At 30.0% G+C, this 18,253-nt stretch overlaps 1 long non-coding RNA gene across 1 annotated transcript; it reads right to left on the bottom strand.

Moving 5' to 3' along the window:
- Positions 1-915: 915 nt before the first annotated feature.
- Positions 916-17,752, bottom strand: LOC106465257. The gene is made up of 3 exons (XR_001291194.2): positions 17,623-17,752; positions 7,447-10,264; positions 916-3,371 (listed from the first exon to the last, which is right to left on the bottom strand). It is a non-coding gene; the product is annotated as an uncharacterized LOC106465257 (long non-coding RNA).
- Between the last annotated feature and the right edge of the window lie 501 nt (positions 17,753-18,253).

Here is an 18,253-nt window from a genome sequence, read left to right as displayed (position 1 = left end):
ACTTGACATTGTTGTTTTTTCATCTCTAAATAAGTTAATATCATCAAATACTAAATAAAGAAATCTTAAAGAATCTAAATTTTGTTTTTATAAACTAATTCTGTTGAACATGTAAAGTACTTGAAGCAAAACAATAACAGAATAAGGGTATTCAATAAAGCTATCTTCCTTGCATAGTCATTAATGAAAATACAAGAATCAAAAGAAATACACAATCGGCTGTATGACAATAAAACACAGGGGGTAAGATATCCAAGTTGGAAAGTTGTTCTTACATTACCAGCAGTTTTCTCTTTTATGGTTTTATATAAATACATGTACTTCTTATCTGTTTATAGCCTGTGTTTGTTTTTCATACACTCAGTTCTGTAATATTTCCTGGTGGACATTTTAACAATATATATGCCACAGGTTTAAGTGAAAGGATTCAAACACTGAACCACCATTGTTTGACTGAAAGCCTTTTAGAAACATGGAACGATAGCTTTGGGTTATAATTTTTTCATCACCTGGATCACGTGCCAACTGAGCATTTAGCTTGTTATGAATTTCATGCAAAGCTACACGAGGGCTATCTGCGCAAGCTGTCCCTAATCTAGCAGTGAAAGACAAGAGAGAAGGCAACTATCATCATTACCCACTTCTAACTCTTTACTAACGAATGGTGAGATTGACCGTAACATTATAACTCCCCCACAGCTGAAAGGGTGAGCATATAACAACTACTAGCAAGGCACTTTCTTTTGATAACTCAAGCTAGCTGTCTCCCACAAAGTTGTACAAAGACACTTACATTAAAAAAAACTAACACACGTAGTTTAAAAAAGTGTAAATCTAATAAAATAATTTTTAATTTTATCATATGTAAAAATTATTTTAACAGTTTTATTTTTTATACTTTATAAGTTTTATAAAAAAATTCACATCTTAGAGTTTCATCTTAAGCTAAACAGCACAAAATCTTCGAGTTGTCTTTGTGGTGGTGAATAAATATTAACACTTTTAAAGCTCATCAAATATTAAAAACCTCTTCATATAAGTTATGACAAACAGTAATTAGGACTTTTACAAATGCACTAACCTTTCACACAATTGTTTTTAAAGCTTCATTCTCAGATTTCATAATTTCAGGATTAATACTGATTTTAGACACACACTATATGAGAATATGATATATTCTGCTTAACCCTTAAACAAATTTTGATACTCCTACAACTACAAAACATTTAAACTTGACTGCTGTTATATTAAGCTACATCTTAATTCTTACTGCAATTACTGTTTGTTCGGTTTAAATCCCCGAGAGAGAACTCTGATCCCCACAGATCAAAAGTGACTTTATTAAACATTTTTGGTACAGTTACATATACTTTATAAACAAGACCTCGTTTAATACTTAAGTTTTATACTAAATATGTGATTTAAATAGCAAAGAATTTCAATATATTTAACAAATATCTCTTGGTCTGCAGATACCAAAAAATAAACACTAATTTCATAACTCAGCAATAATATATAAGTGCTTAATTGTATAACAGACTTAAAAAAAAGAAAGCAGTTACTAAAATTTACACAAATACTTAGAGCATAACATATATATATTAGCAACACATAAATATTTACCCAACAGCATATTATTTCTAAACTAATTAGCCAAGTTCATACTGTCAGGTCTGGATTAAGGCCATATTTCAATTTGAAATATTATCTGAGAAAGCTATTTAAAAAACAAGCATAACCACTCTGGGCCTCTTGATGCTGTAGAGTCACAAACAACTGTCTACTCTGCCTTTTGGTTAATCTGGCCTTGGAGATCATCCTGTGTTTAATATATGCAACATACAGAAAGTTAATAAAGTACAAATGATTTTTCAGTTACTTCAACAAGGAATTACTCACAGACACATTTTTTTTCTCTCTTAAATTACAGTAAGTAGCTTCACTTTACAACAGTGAACACAAAGCATTCATTCATAATGTATTTCCAAGCTCAATTACTATGAACAAGAAGTTTATATGACAACCTTTAGATGCTTACACTGAATGTGGTACAGTGTTTAGATTATTATTAAACATATCCACAGTCTAACTGAGAGGAACTTACTGAAGCACTCTTGTCTCATTGACTCCCATATTAACAGGTAGAAGACCTGATATTATTATTAAAATAATGGAAAACAGAAACCTCCTCAATGCCTAAATAAATGTGAGAACTATTTTATGTAGGACAAAAATTAAAACAGAATAAAATGTAAAAAATGTCATTGTAACTTTTATTTTGAGTTAAGTAAGAAGGATGGAATAATTTATAGAAGATACAGTTGCAAAACAAAGACAATAGAAACATTGTGTGAAGAATGACTTGAAAGTTTTGTCTTTAAATGCCGAGATCTTTAATTCTAAAGCCAAATAAAAAAAACTTTATCATTGATTCTAGTAGAGTTATCAAAAGTTTCACACCAATAAATTATTCTGAGGGGCCAGGGAGTACATAGCACATATTTAATAATTTAATACTTAATGAAAGTGCTAATAAGAAATTAAAATTAATTTGAATAATAAAAATATTGAAGTTGGTAATAATAACGTATTTGAACATTCTTTTGAGTGGAAAAGAACGATCAAAGTATGGGACAAACAAGTCACAAATGATACATTTTTATGTTTCTTATACTCTTTCCCGTTTATTAAATATTTTTTTTATTTTCCAAAAACCCACTTTTTTCCAGCATTACATTACTGGATATTCCCTAACTGGCAGGTATACCTTGTAATGTTTGGCTTAAAAAGTATTGTTACAAATAAATGTTAGAGCTGGCTCCCTTCCACGTTGGTTTCCTATACTTCGCTACTGACCTATATGCTCGGTTGAGCCATCATTCACTGCATTAAAACATTAGAAATGAAATGGTTGCAAAAATTTAATCATTCTTTGAGCTTATCATTTGACACTCAATATTTGAGTGGTCAACCCAAGTTCCTCTACTAAGTTTCTTTAAAATCGGGTTAGATGACTACATGCAACTTAGTACACAAGACAAAGAGATGGAATACTCTGGTTTATATTATATATATAAGGTAATTGGTGGATATTACTATACCCAGTTTGTAACACAAATTAATTTAAAGTCTCTCTCCTGGCAAGCTGGTATAACCTTGTTGATGAATTGCTTCATACTTTCCACAAACTCTGTTCCTGTGGTATTTCAAGTAGTCTTTCCTGGTAAACATTTTGAAGCATACATCACAGCCATATTTTGGAGGAGAGACAAAATGTTGAAGCATGTGCCTCCTCACAACATCAGCACGACTGAAAGTCTTCAGACAAACACTGCATTTGAGATCTGGTCTATTGTCCAATGATTTTGAGACTAAAACCAAAATAAAAATATTAGCCAAAAATATCCAAATGTACGAATATCATACATGAAATAGCTATGAATACAGCACTTTGTGAGAGATGTTACTAAAACAGACAATTATCAAACATAATATTTAAAGATTTTGAAATAAATGCATGTTTTAACTGTGTCTACTAACTAATTTCTTTTAACTGTCCGTTTAGTTTAAAAAGTAGAGAAATTCTTGTACCTACTAAAGTTTTTTGTTTTTCATTAATTAACACAAACAAATCTTGTTATTTAAATTTTATCGTTACATTCACGCTAGTGTGAAACAAAATTAGTCGTTTTTTTTTTCACGTTAACATGACTTTTATGGTTACTGCAAAGTATATTTTCTCATTTGATAAGATTACATTTTTAATTGGGTGAATAAGTTGCTGAGGAAACCTACTTGAAGTAACAATTGGATAGCTGTTGAATGAGTAATAATGAAAATGCATAAACATGTTGTTGTTGTTTTTAATTATGAGCACTGAACAACTAGTTGATACTGTTCTAGTTCCAAGGAATGCATGTGTTAGTTTTTTTTAAGATAAAACACTGATTTCAGTAATTAATGCTGTAGAATTCTGTTGAAAAGTTATTCTTTGCTAATTTGGGAAAAAAAAAATTCAAGCCAATCAAAATAAAAAAAACAACAATGTTACACAAGATTTCTGGTGGTGATGTTTAAAATATGTGCTCATTAGTGATTTATGAAGATAGACTGGATATATTTCATAATTTCTGCCATCTTCCACCAGATAAAATCCAGAGAACAGAAATATCGCAGAATTAGACAGCCTTGGGTCTATTTTGTAATGAAGCCCTTTTCTTGAGCGACCAAATAATTTTTCCAAAAAAAGTGGAAATTGTGATATTCCGAGCAACTCCGTTCTGTAATAATAAGTACTCTGTTACTAAATGTTTCCAAAACATATCAGTATTTATGTAGGCAAGATTCAACCTTAATCTTTCAAATAAACCAAGAAACACCAAACTTAAGGAGTCACAGAACTAAATTAATTTAATTAATAAATTAAACTAATTAATCAACTAAAATTATTCAGTTACAACAGGAAACATTTTTACAAAAGTCGTGAACATTGTACATTGAAAGCTGAAAAATACATACATGCACTGACACAACATGCATCCACCACAGTTTTTATATTGGTAAAATGACTTTCTACTGTCTCATTAGCTTATTAAAGGACTGAAAAAAGAAAACACGAACAAAGACTAAATTCCCAATACCCGATATAATAGCTATTAATAGACAATCACTTATGATGAAATCCACATATTCAAAACATTAATTTTGAATGAAAAAAATACAATGTTCAACACTTTTCATTCTTCTGAGAATATTTAAACATATCTTATTACCAATTCATGCTTATTTCACTAATTTCATTCACTACACATCAATTACAATGTAGAGTAAACAACAAGTAGTCACAAATACTTAGGATTGACAAATTTCTTTATTCATTTCAAAGAAAAACAGTGTACATTAATTTATGTAACTAATAAATCTGCTCAAAGATTTCTCATGATAAAAACAAACCTTTATCTTAAAAACACACCTGAATGAATGTAATTAGAATAATTAGGCTCAACGAAATACCTTTTTCTTAGTGAAGTCATATGCTTTGTATCTAAATATTGGAAACAGCATATAGCATTATAATACGTGTGATGGAAACAATGAGATTCCAAAGTAATAGCATCAATATATTTACACATAATTGTAAGGTTATTTGTATATGGACTAAGTCTCTTCAGTCAATTTTTAGTATGACTAGGGTTTCCAGACATCCCAATAAAACTGGATTGTCCTAGTTTTTTAGCCTTATTTTTACTGTCCCAATCAAAAACAGTACAAGTATTAAACTGTACCTCAGCATGAGTTTGATATATACAATGTCATTATACATGGATCTTTTAAATATTTTTTAACTGACAAAGATAGATCACATGGTACAGTGTTCTCTCCCTCTGTGCTATGTTTTCTTAATCTAATCTGCCATTGGTCAGCAGCAGGAATTGAAATTTGAAGACCAAAAATAAACAATTCTTTCAAGGCAACTTAGGATTGTTATATATATATGTTTTCCCATATCAACTTTTGTTCCTTCGAATTAGAAGTCGAGCAGTAATTTTTGTAAACCAACAATTTTAACACCCAGTCAGCAACCATATAGGACAAGCATGTTCAGTGGTGGGGGATTCAAACTTGTAACCTTTAGATTGCAAGTTGAGCACCTGAACCACCATGTCATACTTATTTTTGGTAATTATATAAGCTTTTAACTAATTTTGTTTTTTTATGGTTTTCAAGTGCAATGCAATAAACATGAGATTATTCAGCAAATGTTACAGTGTGTTACTGTAATTCATTCTGGACATCTGGTAACCCTAAGTATGATCATTTCTAAAAGTAGCCAGTTTTTCTGTTGTTAAATTTATTATGTCTAGTAAGTTTGTCCATTTATACAACACAAATTCAATAAAGATATCTTCATTAGGCACACTTTTAAACTTTATCCTGCACTAGCTTTTATTTTTTTCTGTGCTTATCCCCATTTATAACTTCAAAGGGGAAAACATACAGCCAATCTGTGAGAAGGGGATCTGGTCTGTTTTATATTTTGAGGAAGAAAGGTGGGAGGTCATATGTTTTACATATACCACAGAAATTGAGTTAGACACCTCTTGTTTATTCTTGTTAATAAAAAGATACACAAAGGGCTATCTGTGCTGTGCTCACCATGGGTATCATAACCTGATTTTTAGTGTTATAAGCCTTCAGACTTACCACTGAGCTACTGGGAAAGAGTTAGGTACTAGCAAACAGATTTTCATTATAGATTATATAATAAGTTTTAAGCCAACTTAATGGCAAAAGATTAGGAACAAATTAAACTTAAAATTATAAAAGACACTAAAAGTGAAACTCAATAATAATGTTTTCTGCAATAAAAATTACATTTTCATTTATGTTAATGTAAGTTCTTGAACATAGTGGATTTTGTATGTATTTGTTAATCACCGGAAAATAATTCTTATCCAAGAGAAAATAGTGGTTAAATAATGATAAACTTCAAAACCTGACAAGTTTACCTACCTTTAGGTAGCCAAGGTTAGGTGAGAGAGTGTGCCTTGTTAGTGGGTTAACCCTTTACCTCAGTTGGTAGAGCACTCACCTGTGGTGCAAGCTGTCACATGTTCAGTCAAGAGCCTTAGCGATTACTTATTATAAGATTACTTAGAGACATTGAAAACATTAAAAACTAAACTTTTCTTAAATAAAAAACCTACAGCAGTATACAATTTGTTCTAAGTATAATGTCGCTTTTCAAACAAGCATGATTTACAAAGAAAACCTAAATATAGTTCTTATTCTCTAACGTTGTCAAGAAATCAACTTTTTACACATTGAACATAATATGTAAACTATACTGTTCTAATTAAATTAATGCAATAATGGTTTAAATCAGTGTTATATTAAGTTTAAACATTACAATACTGATATGACTGTGTGTATGTATGTATTTATTTTAATATTAAGAGATTGTAGTTTAATCAACTAAGTTTACAGAAGGTTCAACTTAGCTTATGGTAAGCCAGTAATGGACTAGCAATTAATTGTTTGATCCCCTATGCCATGAAATCACATTTCCTTAAAGGTGAATATACAACTTTTACATTCCTAGTTGAGAGTGCTCATTTTTCATTAATATTTAGTAATCAAGGTTTTAAATGGGTTCAAAACCATGCTGTAATTGGCCTACTAAATTTATTTATATTTTATTTTTTCTATTAAAAAATATACACTACTTTAACTCAATGAAATCTCAATTCTGCTGACTGTGTACTCACTACTTATAACAAACAAAGAAGGGGAACAACCAACTACCAGTGAAAAACAAACTACACTGTAAACTATACTACTTTAAACCCACTACATTTCATTCTATATTTATTAGTTTCTTCTGTAAATTGATCTTATATATAAATTTTTCAAAACATTATAAAACCCTCTGTGACAAGCTCTTACTACTCTTCCAATTTGTTAGCAATATTTACTACTATAAGCTCTCAACAAGTACAGGTGTCTGAGCTGAGATAAAACACAACAAACGGTGTTTAGTAACTCAAATGCATTTAACATTATCAGGAAGTTCCTTTTGTTTTCATGCTATGTGCCAACCTGTAATGTTGAAACACCTCAGGATGACAGCAATCCTTCCTTCAGACAAATGTCAAAGTTGAATCTTTCTTTTGCCAAACCTGGAGGTTTCCTATTATGATGGTACAGTTGGAATTGTTCTGCATAACCTTGGCAAAAACAATTTATTGTGGCACCAGTGATAAAAACATCCATTATCTGTTATTAACACACCTATCAAACTGTGCACCAGTGATAAAAACAACCATTATCTGTTAATAACACAACTATCGTGTTATTAACACAACTATAAAACTGTTTTGTGTTGCTTAGCATTACACTTGAAAAAAAACAACAAACCAATGTCACAGTTACACAAATTTAATTCTCATTTTAAGAGATTTACACTATAGTACATACAAAGTTCATACAGACTGCATTGTCCTGGAGTAGTGGAGTGAATTATGTCTCGGGTCATCACTCCAGGTTGTTGCAGTCCTTAAAAACTTGAAATTTCTATGAAATCTGTACATTTTCTTGCTCTTCTGAGGGTGACTAATGATCCAAGATGTTGTCTAACAGTAGTGTATATTCATTAGTTTTAAGGCAAAACAATTCTCTGAAAAACGTCCGATTTAATTTTCTCTCAGATCAAATTGAATATCAAACCATGAAAATTTCAAAGTCAAAAAATATTTTATCAAGTACACGTAACTTGCTTATCATCTAATTCTCACAATCACCAATAAAAGTAAAAAAAAATTGTCAAAATAAGTCAATTTAATACATGTTTTGAAATATTTCCTTTATTTCCATAAGTACATTTAAACAAGGTTGGTAATGAATCAGCCTCCTCGATTAAACTATTCATGTTGTCTTCATAGTTACAACATTTTGTACAACAAGTTATCTTTTCTGAAACAAGCAAGACTTTTGGGTAAGTTACTGATGCTGTTGCTAGCATCAGTAATGTTGTTGTATAACAGTTTATCCTTGTGGAAGTGTACAGCCCATTACACCACGTTAACCCATACTTCATCATTAAGTAACTTTTAACACTCACAAAGCAAAGTCTATTTCAACTCAAGATGAACAAAAGTAGTGAATGGAGTCATAAAGTGAATAGCCTACCTCTTAAATAACAGTTGCAAATTTTATGAAACATCAAACACTCATGCCATACAAAAACTTAAGCTCTATTGTAAAACATGCATAACAAGACTTGCTGTTATGTCCCTTGTTTCAAATATTCATTAAGACAAACTTTACTTATGTGGCAGCAGTTCATATGCTAATACTGTCTTCATTCATGAGATACAATTGGTGTAAACCCTTAGCCAGTAGGAAAATTTGTACCGCTAATTTCACATGCTTACGATTCTACTGTAAGTACATTCATTACAGAGCCATATATCAAACAACACAAACAAATTCTTTCAAAAATGAAATCAACTCTCTTCTTCAAGAACACCCAAATTAGAACATACAGATCGAACCACAGTTGTGGGAAAACTTTCACTTTGAATATTATAAAATGAAATTAAAGTCAAATTACAGTGTACAGAACTTAATTTCACACTTTTAAAATGTTTAGTTTGTAATCTATAAGCTATCAATTATCATGCTGTATAATGCCTTATGCCACATAATTGTGATCTGTTCTCCAGTGTAAGGCCTTATGTACCACAATAATCGATATCTTATACCAAACTGGTATAAATAACATTTCAACTGAGGTTTTGTGTGTTGCATAACCAGCTGAGCTCTAGTACTGAATAAAAGGCCTTGTTGGCAGTGGCACATAGCAAACAAAGTGTATAGTCCTAATGTTATATTCTTCTGACTGGAAATCCATATATAGCCAGTACAGAAAAATTTGTTACAGTGTTACTGTGATGTATTGTCACACAAGACATCAATTTATATGTTTTCATATAAGATTAAAACTATACTATGCATTTTGTTAACAAGTATGATTTTACAGGTTGGGTCATTCACTCCAACATGACTCAAACTTACAATTACTCAACAAATCAGGATGAGTGCTTATGCTTAGATTAAAAAAAACAAACTTCCATAAGCTCAAATAAATTATTTATATCACGACTTAACCAGCACATAGCAAACACAGTAATGTGTAACAACCAGCACATACTAAACACATTAACAATTTTAAGACACTGCTTTATTAAAATAAAACTACATAGTGTACAATTTGTTTACTTAACACACACAAATCAGGACTAGAACACTTGACATTATCTGGATTTTAACAATATCTACTATCTTTAAAATATATAAAAATTCTTATATTCCCCCATGAAAATCTGACCTGAATATTTTGTTTATCATAAAAAGCATCTCATGTTTACAAACCTAAATGTGATTGTAAATATATATATATATCTCTAACATCACACACACAGAAGCAGCTCTGCTATTCTGTAAAGTATTAGCTACAACTTTAGAGCTGCAGTGCAGGGCTTGAGATAACCTCTGTTGTCCTAGTGGTACATTATCTTGTGCTGTTCCAACACTTCAGGTCGACAATACTCTTTTTTGCAAATTTCACACACAAACCGTTTCTGCAGACCTGCTGGTCTCTTTTTACAGTGATAAAACTGGTGTCGCTCAGCATGGCTTTTGTGAAAAAACATTTTCTGACACCAGTGACACAGAAATCGGTAACATCTCTTCCTTTTTACTCCTGATAAAAACAGATGAAAATCATCTTTTACTTTAAACAAAATAATTAAACATTCTAAAAACTTCTTCCCACAAATTAACAAGTTGAACAAATTCCATAATTAATCTTAACTGATACCACAATACAATAATTCACAAAACACTCTATAACATCTCAGTTTTTTAATGAACCTCTTCTACAACATACTAATCATAAGAGCCAAAAACACATGCACATACGTGAAGCATTAGATAAAACACTTGAAAATTCAAACAAGTAATACAAAAAATTAAATGTATTTTTGAGTGAGAGGTAGTTATTTTCATTATAACTTATGGACATGAAAGCTACAGATGATTAATAAAATCATCAGAAGCACAAATTGATTTGTTCAAACATCTGCGAACACATAGATAATCAGTTTCATTTCAATATTCTGAGTTTTGATGTAGGTAAAAATAAATATACAAATTATCCTATATAACAATATAATTTTCTAATCTCACAATTATTACACCAGAATGTTAAAAGAAAAAACAAAAGACTCCAGTTCAGGATAGAGCTTAGAGTTTAGTGGGTGGAAAAACCCATTTTTATAAAAAGTCATTCTTCTTTAACAGACTTTAATGCCACAGGTTTCACGTGTATTATTATTCAACATGTTAAGCAATCTGAAAGCAGAAGGTTGAGGGATTACTGTTTTGAGGTTTTTGCATTTTTAATATGTACTACATTACACTCTAGAAAAATAAAAACCTAGAGCTAGTGATGGATGTCATTCCCAAGGAAGCTTGAAACAGTAATCAACTTGTAGAGAACAAGCTGATGCCAGACAGATAACAACAAATAAGCCATTAATAAATTGAATTCATTCTGGAACTTTGTCCAGTATCCATATTAACATATATATGTAGGGGTCACAAGAGTACTCGTCAAACATTTATTACCAATCATTTAACTGCACTGTTCCTAAACCTACCATAAACTTATAGTTTCTCGACATGATAATAAATGCCAGAAAGCAGCTAACCCCTATATACTTCAACCAAAAGCACAAACTTATCTAAACTCATAAATGTTTTTATGATTCTGCAACCAAACTCATCCTGTTACAGCGAGCATAAAAACAAACTAGAACTCCAAAGTACCTATATGTATTTACAAATATAAACAATTTTGTTGGGGGAAAAAAAAAAAGACTAAATTATTTCTGATCTTTATAATACAGTGATATCACTTTCTAGTAAATGCTTTATTTTTATTTTTTTCAATTTTGTCCAAAATCATCCCTCACACAGTTTCAAGTGATGTGTATGGCATAACAACAAATTCATTACAAAACAAAATGTTAACTGATGTGTTGATCTAAATATGATTTATATATATATATATAAAAGGGACTTCAACAGAAAACATAACTTGTATAGATTATTTATTTCTTCTAATATCACTCATAAAAAAATAGCAACACTTTTCATTACAAGTTCAGGAATATTCAAAAGATACCAGATAAGTTATTTAAATCCTTATTCTTATAAGTAAAGCTGGGCAATTAGTTGTATTTGCTAATTGATTAAGTGATGGCCCTATTCCTTAAACCATGGTACATACAAGCAAAAAATAAATACAAAAAAATAGGAGGTTGGCAATGGGTGCTGCCAGACCATTGTCTTCCCTCTAGTCAGCATTTCCAGACAAAGTTGACATTACAAGTTGCCAGACAGTTACCTTCCTAATAGTCAGCAGTTCAAAATTATCCAATTATGTAGCAATATTTTAATTACTTAGATAGTTGGAATATCTTATTAGAATGGAGTTTGCGATGTATACGTCCAAAACTTGGATCTCGGAAACTACCACACACCAATCATAACTGGGTAGTATTTTTAAAGCTCAGTAATACATTAAAATGGTATGTTTCAGATTTAACCAATAAAAATTACAAAAAAATGAGTAAGTTTCACATATAAAACAATCAAAAATCAAACTTAAAAAAATATTCTTTGTGTGTGAAAATCTCACGAGTGTTGCAACAGAAAAGCATTGATAACTGCATCTACAAAGAAATACTTCAATAAAATCTACTCTGTGATGTAATGCTGTGATGAGAACTCATTTTTAAACTAAAATTTCAATAAAATCCATTTTCTCATGGATGGTGAGCATTATTGAATGTCAAGTATGAGTACATTGTTGTAGAACTGTCAGGCAATTCCAGAAAAGTCCGCAGGCACAATAGCATTCCACAGGAACTAGCAGTTATACCTGCCTGCAGGGTGGGTTATTCTGCTGGTAGTAATAATTGGGAACTTTAATTTCGATTAGGTAATTATTTTCTTGACAATGAAATCAACCATAATTTTGATTAATCAATTAGTTTACATGACACAAATCAAGTAATCATATTCATGGATAATTGGTTATATTGCTCAGCTATATTTCTTTCCTTTCCTTTCTGAGTGTATTCCTTTTCCTAATTTTCACCACTGGTAATTATAGGAGTGTTACACTTATCTATTGAGTTACTGTGAATAGCTCACAACTATCTATATACAGTTAAGAATTTTTAGAACTTCTCAAAACACTGCACGTGATAATACATTATGGTCTTCGTGTAAATGACTAGAACAGGAAAATATTTCATGTTTTTTTTTTTATGATGTATCTTGTGGTTATTTATGACTGTTTGTGTTGTTCTCCGTCAGATTGCAATGTCCAGAGATAAACCACTTTCAGCTACTGTCCTAATAATTGAATCACGACAATATTTTACATTTTCCGTTTATTATGCAGCACATGTTAACATGTTATGGTTTCTTTTATCATCGTTGCTTATTGGGTTTGGCTTGTCCAAAACTAAACCACTTTAGACAAATGTTTTAATCACGTGCAAATGTTAGAAACAGAATCAACTGTTACATGTTCTTTTTTTATGACTGGCTAAAAAAAAACAAGATGAACTAAAAAACATTTCAAAGGACCAGATCTTAGAATATTTAACATTGAAAGTTAATACGATTATAAATAATGACTTGCTTTATCCTGTTCTCAGACATTTTAAACTATTTTCTGATATTAGTCTTCCACACATATCTTAAAAATATGGAGAATGATATTTTTCTGATAATTCACTACTACTCAGAATTACTTAACAATTGCCAAAGTTCATTCTTGAATAATCATGATTTGTTTCCTTTTTCTGCTTTCCCTAAGTAACAGCACAAGATAGCTAACCCTTCCCTCAAAGTAATATTTTATTTTGGTACACTTGTACATGTTGCTGTTGTTTCCCACCACACATGAAGAACATGTGCAGGTATAGCAAGTTTCATTAAATGTATATCTGAAAAATGGAACATGAACGGCATAGATAATGTTTGTTTTTTTTCAGAATTTTTTGGCACATGTGTAATGTTTAATCTTGAAAACTAAAAAATTTTTTTTAAAAACAATGATTATTTTATACACAATTCAATAAAATGAGATTGTTTCCAGTCACCAAAGTACAAAAATCCCCAATGTGACTGGAAAACAATCTCATACACTCTACATGTTTCAACGTAATATCTTGCATCATCATCAGTGAGTTATTATTTTAGTAATTTGGTGACTGGAAACAATCTCATTTTATTGAATTGTGTATATAATTATCATTGTTTTTAAAAAAATTTTTAGTTTTCAAGATAGCACAGATAATATTTTTAAATAATTTGTTATAGCCACAGAACTTGTGAAATAAAAATTAAGAGAGTACATCAGAATATTGTTCGCAACACCAAAAAGTCTCATTTTGTAGCAAATTATAATAAGCAAATGAAATAAGCCAAGAGTGGGAAATATTAAAAAATAAATCTTTAAGTAAGCACAGAAAAGTATAAGGGCAGTCAGCCAAGGTTTGTTACTCCAAGGTGAATATGCTAATTCCAATTTGACAGAACAGTGAAGATGGGGGATTTCACTTGCCTGTTTCTTGTAAACACCACACATGTCAAACTACCCAGGGTAACAGTTTTTATGTTTAAAATATCATTCAGGAGGCTGATACAGATCTGCTGAGAAATAAATGGGTATGTCCAGAAGAGGTGGGGGGTGAGATGGATGAGTAATGATTTATTCAAATACAGATGAACTGATTTTTGTATTTATACTCCTTCAACATAAGCATGGCAGGCGTTAACACCCACCTGGTGGAAAAACTAAAAAAAATTATAAAAAACACTAATTTTGATTAAGTGATCGTATTATGGTATTAATCACTGTTCATATGTAACTGATTAATTGAGTTAGTTGCCCAGTTCTACCTTAGATACAATTGAACTACAATCTTAATATCTTTCTAATGGAAATAGTTTGTAAAGATTCGTAATAATATTAAAAGTTTCAAATGTTCTAATACATTCACAGATGGTGCTACGATGAATTATTTCTGTATAAATACTTCTCTAACCACCTTCAGCACTTCAACTTCCAACATCTTAGTCATGCCATCCTGGATTTGTAGCATTTTAATTTTGCATACACGAGGCAAGTACTCACATTAAATAAAGTAAAAAATGCGAAGCTAAAATTGGAATGTGCAAGATTTGTTAAAATACATCAGTTTCAACTCATAATGCCGAGTTAACAGAAGTGAAACATCGATGTATTTTAATTACTGTTTTTATATCCAAACATATTTTTAGCTGATTTGTACCCAAAATGCAACATAAAACAAGCCCAAACCTTAATCTCAACAAAACTTTTACAGTTTGACATAAATTATTGTGCTTATAGAATTTTTACAATAAATTTTATAATTTTTAGTTGAGAACTATAGATTACAATACAGCAACAATTATAATGGAAAAATTACTAGTATTATATACACATATTTGCACTAGTACATTGTTTCTTTGAATGAAAATGTCAAAAAAAATTTTGTGTTAATATGTAGAATAATACACTTTTATCTAAGTTAAAATACCTTTCTTTTATTTGTAAGCTTTCAGCCTTCTTACTGGAGACTTCATTGGACAGCAATGCAGCGGGCAATATCATTTATTTGGTATTATATTGTTCAGTGTACTGTTGCCCAATGAAGCTCCAGTAAGAAGGTCAAAAGCTCACAAATAAAAGTATTTTACCACAGAGAAAAGTCCATGTATGATTCTATATATTAATTTACCTGCATTATGAGTCTTAAAAAACAATATTAGTGTTAATTCATTTCTTGGATGATTACTAGTTGGAACAAAACAAAATTCTATTTTTCTTTACAAGATTTTCTTCCTAACTCACCTTAAAATGGAAGGAAATTAAGAAATTTTACTGAATTGCAGTTATGTGTTGGTACAAGTAATAAGTTATTGAATTACAAGTAGAGTTTGGCTTCAATCACAATTCAGTAAAATCCTTTTAAGTTGTAATGAAAAATACTGTAATAATTCAGAGCCCATAACCAATTTTCTACAGCTGAAATAGCTACATATAATTAAAGAGGAAATCTTGCAGTTTGATTTAAGTTTCAATCAGTAATAAAATTAAACACATTAAAAGTGGCTTATGATCTTTTCAACAGAAAACAAGTTATATGGCTTAAGTGTTTTTTTAAATGATTATAATATTGTTAATAATTGAAGAAAACCAGAACATCTGCTAACTTTACAAAAACTATAGGTAACATTTGGTAAAAGTATTTCATACGTATAACTTTTACTGCTTAATTTTACTTCATGGTATTTCTCTTATGCTAGCAATGTTAAAATTACAATATTCTTTTAGCATTCATGTTTAATATTCTACATTTACTCTGGTAAGTACATTTTTGTTTCAATATAAATACCAGAAGCATTTTAAAAACAGCTAAAATGGGGTAAAAATAAATACTGTAAAACAATGTTTCACCACTGTTAAAATTGGCATCATCATCATCCAATGATGCTATGTTAAAGGTGGTGAAACATCATTTTACTGTATATTTTTTCTACCTCAGTTTAGCTGTTTTAACTTTTAAGCATTTTATTTTGCTTGTTCACGATTTTGATATTTGGTGTGTATCATAATGATGGCCTAGTGTTAATGGTTTTTTTCCCCCTTGTGTTTAACACATCACGTTATTTTGTTCTTTGGTTTGTGTTACAGATACTTCTATTTCCTCACAATTACTTGAATATTTTATTCCATAACATATGTTAAACTTTTCAGCACAAAAATATTTTTGGGGCTTAACACTGTCTTAATTTTTGTTCTTTATAGTTCTATTTTCTCATAAAACGCAGTTGCTTTACTCATACTTTTTCTTCTCCCATTTACATCTACTTTTAGTGACCCACTGGATTAATGAGACATTTATTTTATTTATTTATTATAATATTATACAGTTTTTGTTTTTTCAACAAATATGTCCTTTACTGTTCATTTCCATTGGTTGTAATCATTTGAAATTAAATGCAATTGAACAATGTTCTAAAACTGTACTATAATAAATTTTAATAATATATTATTGGTAGGTGAATGTCGACACAACTTTTTTTCTGTTCTCACATTCTATTAGTATTATCCCCGATGACTGTGGCAAGTCTGAGGGCTTATCGTACTAAAAATTATATTTATATACCCATAGTAGGCACAGCACAAATAGTCCAATGTATAGTGTTGTGCTTATCAACAAATAAACAAACCAACATTGTTAAATGTTTTATTTTCTCAAACAAATACAATGTACTTTATTAGTTTATAATTATATTAATACTCATTAGTGTTTCTGCTTTTTGATTCTTGGGTGTAATGCATGCATTATACTGGAAAGGTTTTTGCTCAAGTGTGGAATGTTGCATGGCTCAAAAAAAATTACAAGGCTTAATTTATGTACGCATTTTGTAATTTACTAATTTTACTTTATAATTTTTGTATATAATACATTGCACATCATTTTGTTTAATTTCTGACAAGGTTTGACAAATTTTCTTTTAACTATAGTATTGTGTAGGAATACATTTCCGTGAAAGTTATATTCTTAGTACTTAATTATCTTAAATATTTTATATATATTATAATTTAAAAAGTTTGACTTTTTCAATCACTGAATTAATTTTTTGTTTCAAGACTTCACTTTTCTTCACTTCAGTCAGACTAGTTACCTTGCGCTTTCACCAAAAAATGTTAATGATAATGTTAACATTAAGACTTATTCAAACTTGAAGCTACTGTAAATAAAAATGTAATATTAATAATGGTGTATTGTCGTACGACTCGTACTCGTAGTGCAACGACTGCTGCAAGTTGCAAAGATGGCCACATTTTGTTAGTACTCGTGTGTAGCAACAAAGTAACATAATTACAGTATAAAACAATTTAAATAACTAATTATTCCTACATCTCAACATAAACTTGAAACTTACCTTACATTTGGACAAAAAACAAACAAACTAATATACCACGTAACAAAAAAGACGACAAACGCTTTTCTATCACACATACTTTACATTAACCTACTGTCGGACATTTTCTGAATGAAACCGCACGGGAAAATCCGACATCACTCATGAGCGTAATATTATGAAAATATCACATTTATTACTTGTCCTATTTAAATCCCTAAAAGCTAATAAATATTTATAAATACATCTTTGTGGGCTTTGATATTCATTCTAAATATTTTCTTAAATTTCTTTTAGCAATATTCAGGAAAGATCGTAGTTTTTTAAAAGCTAAAGCTCCAAATTAATAGAATTTAATATCGTTTTCAAAAAAATCGAATCAACTACATTTTATGTCGACAAAACTTGTGTCGAAAAACTATATATTTGTCTTCAAATTTTACAGAAATTGAGGCATTAATTAATATATAGTTGATTTGATTTATATGAAAACGATTTAAATTTTATTGATTTCGAACTAAAGCTTTTCATAAACTAAGATCTTTCCTGAATATTGCTAAAAGAAATTTAAGGAAATATTTATTAGCTTATGACGAAAAAATATTGTCGAAACACTGTACATTAACTACATTAAACTTGTAATAGTCTTAAA

Source organism: Limulus polyphemus, unplaced genomic scaffold (assembly GCF_000517525.1).
Source record: "Limulus polyphemus unplaced genomic scaffold, Limulus_polyphemus-2.1.2 Scaffold1886, whole genome shotgun sequence".
In the NCBI taxonomy this organism is placed as follows: Eukaryota; Metazoa; Arthropoda; class Merostomata; order Xiphosura; family Limulidae; genus Limulus; species Limulus polyphemus.
The sequence above is the reverse complement of the archived record's forward strand: the minus strand, read 5'-3'. Positions and strand labels throughout refer to the sequence as shown.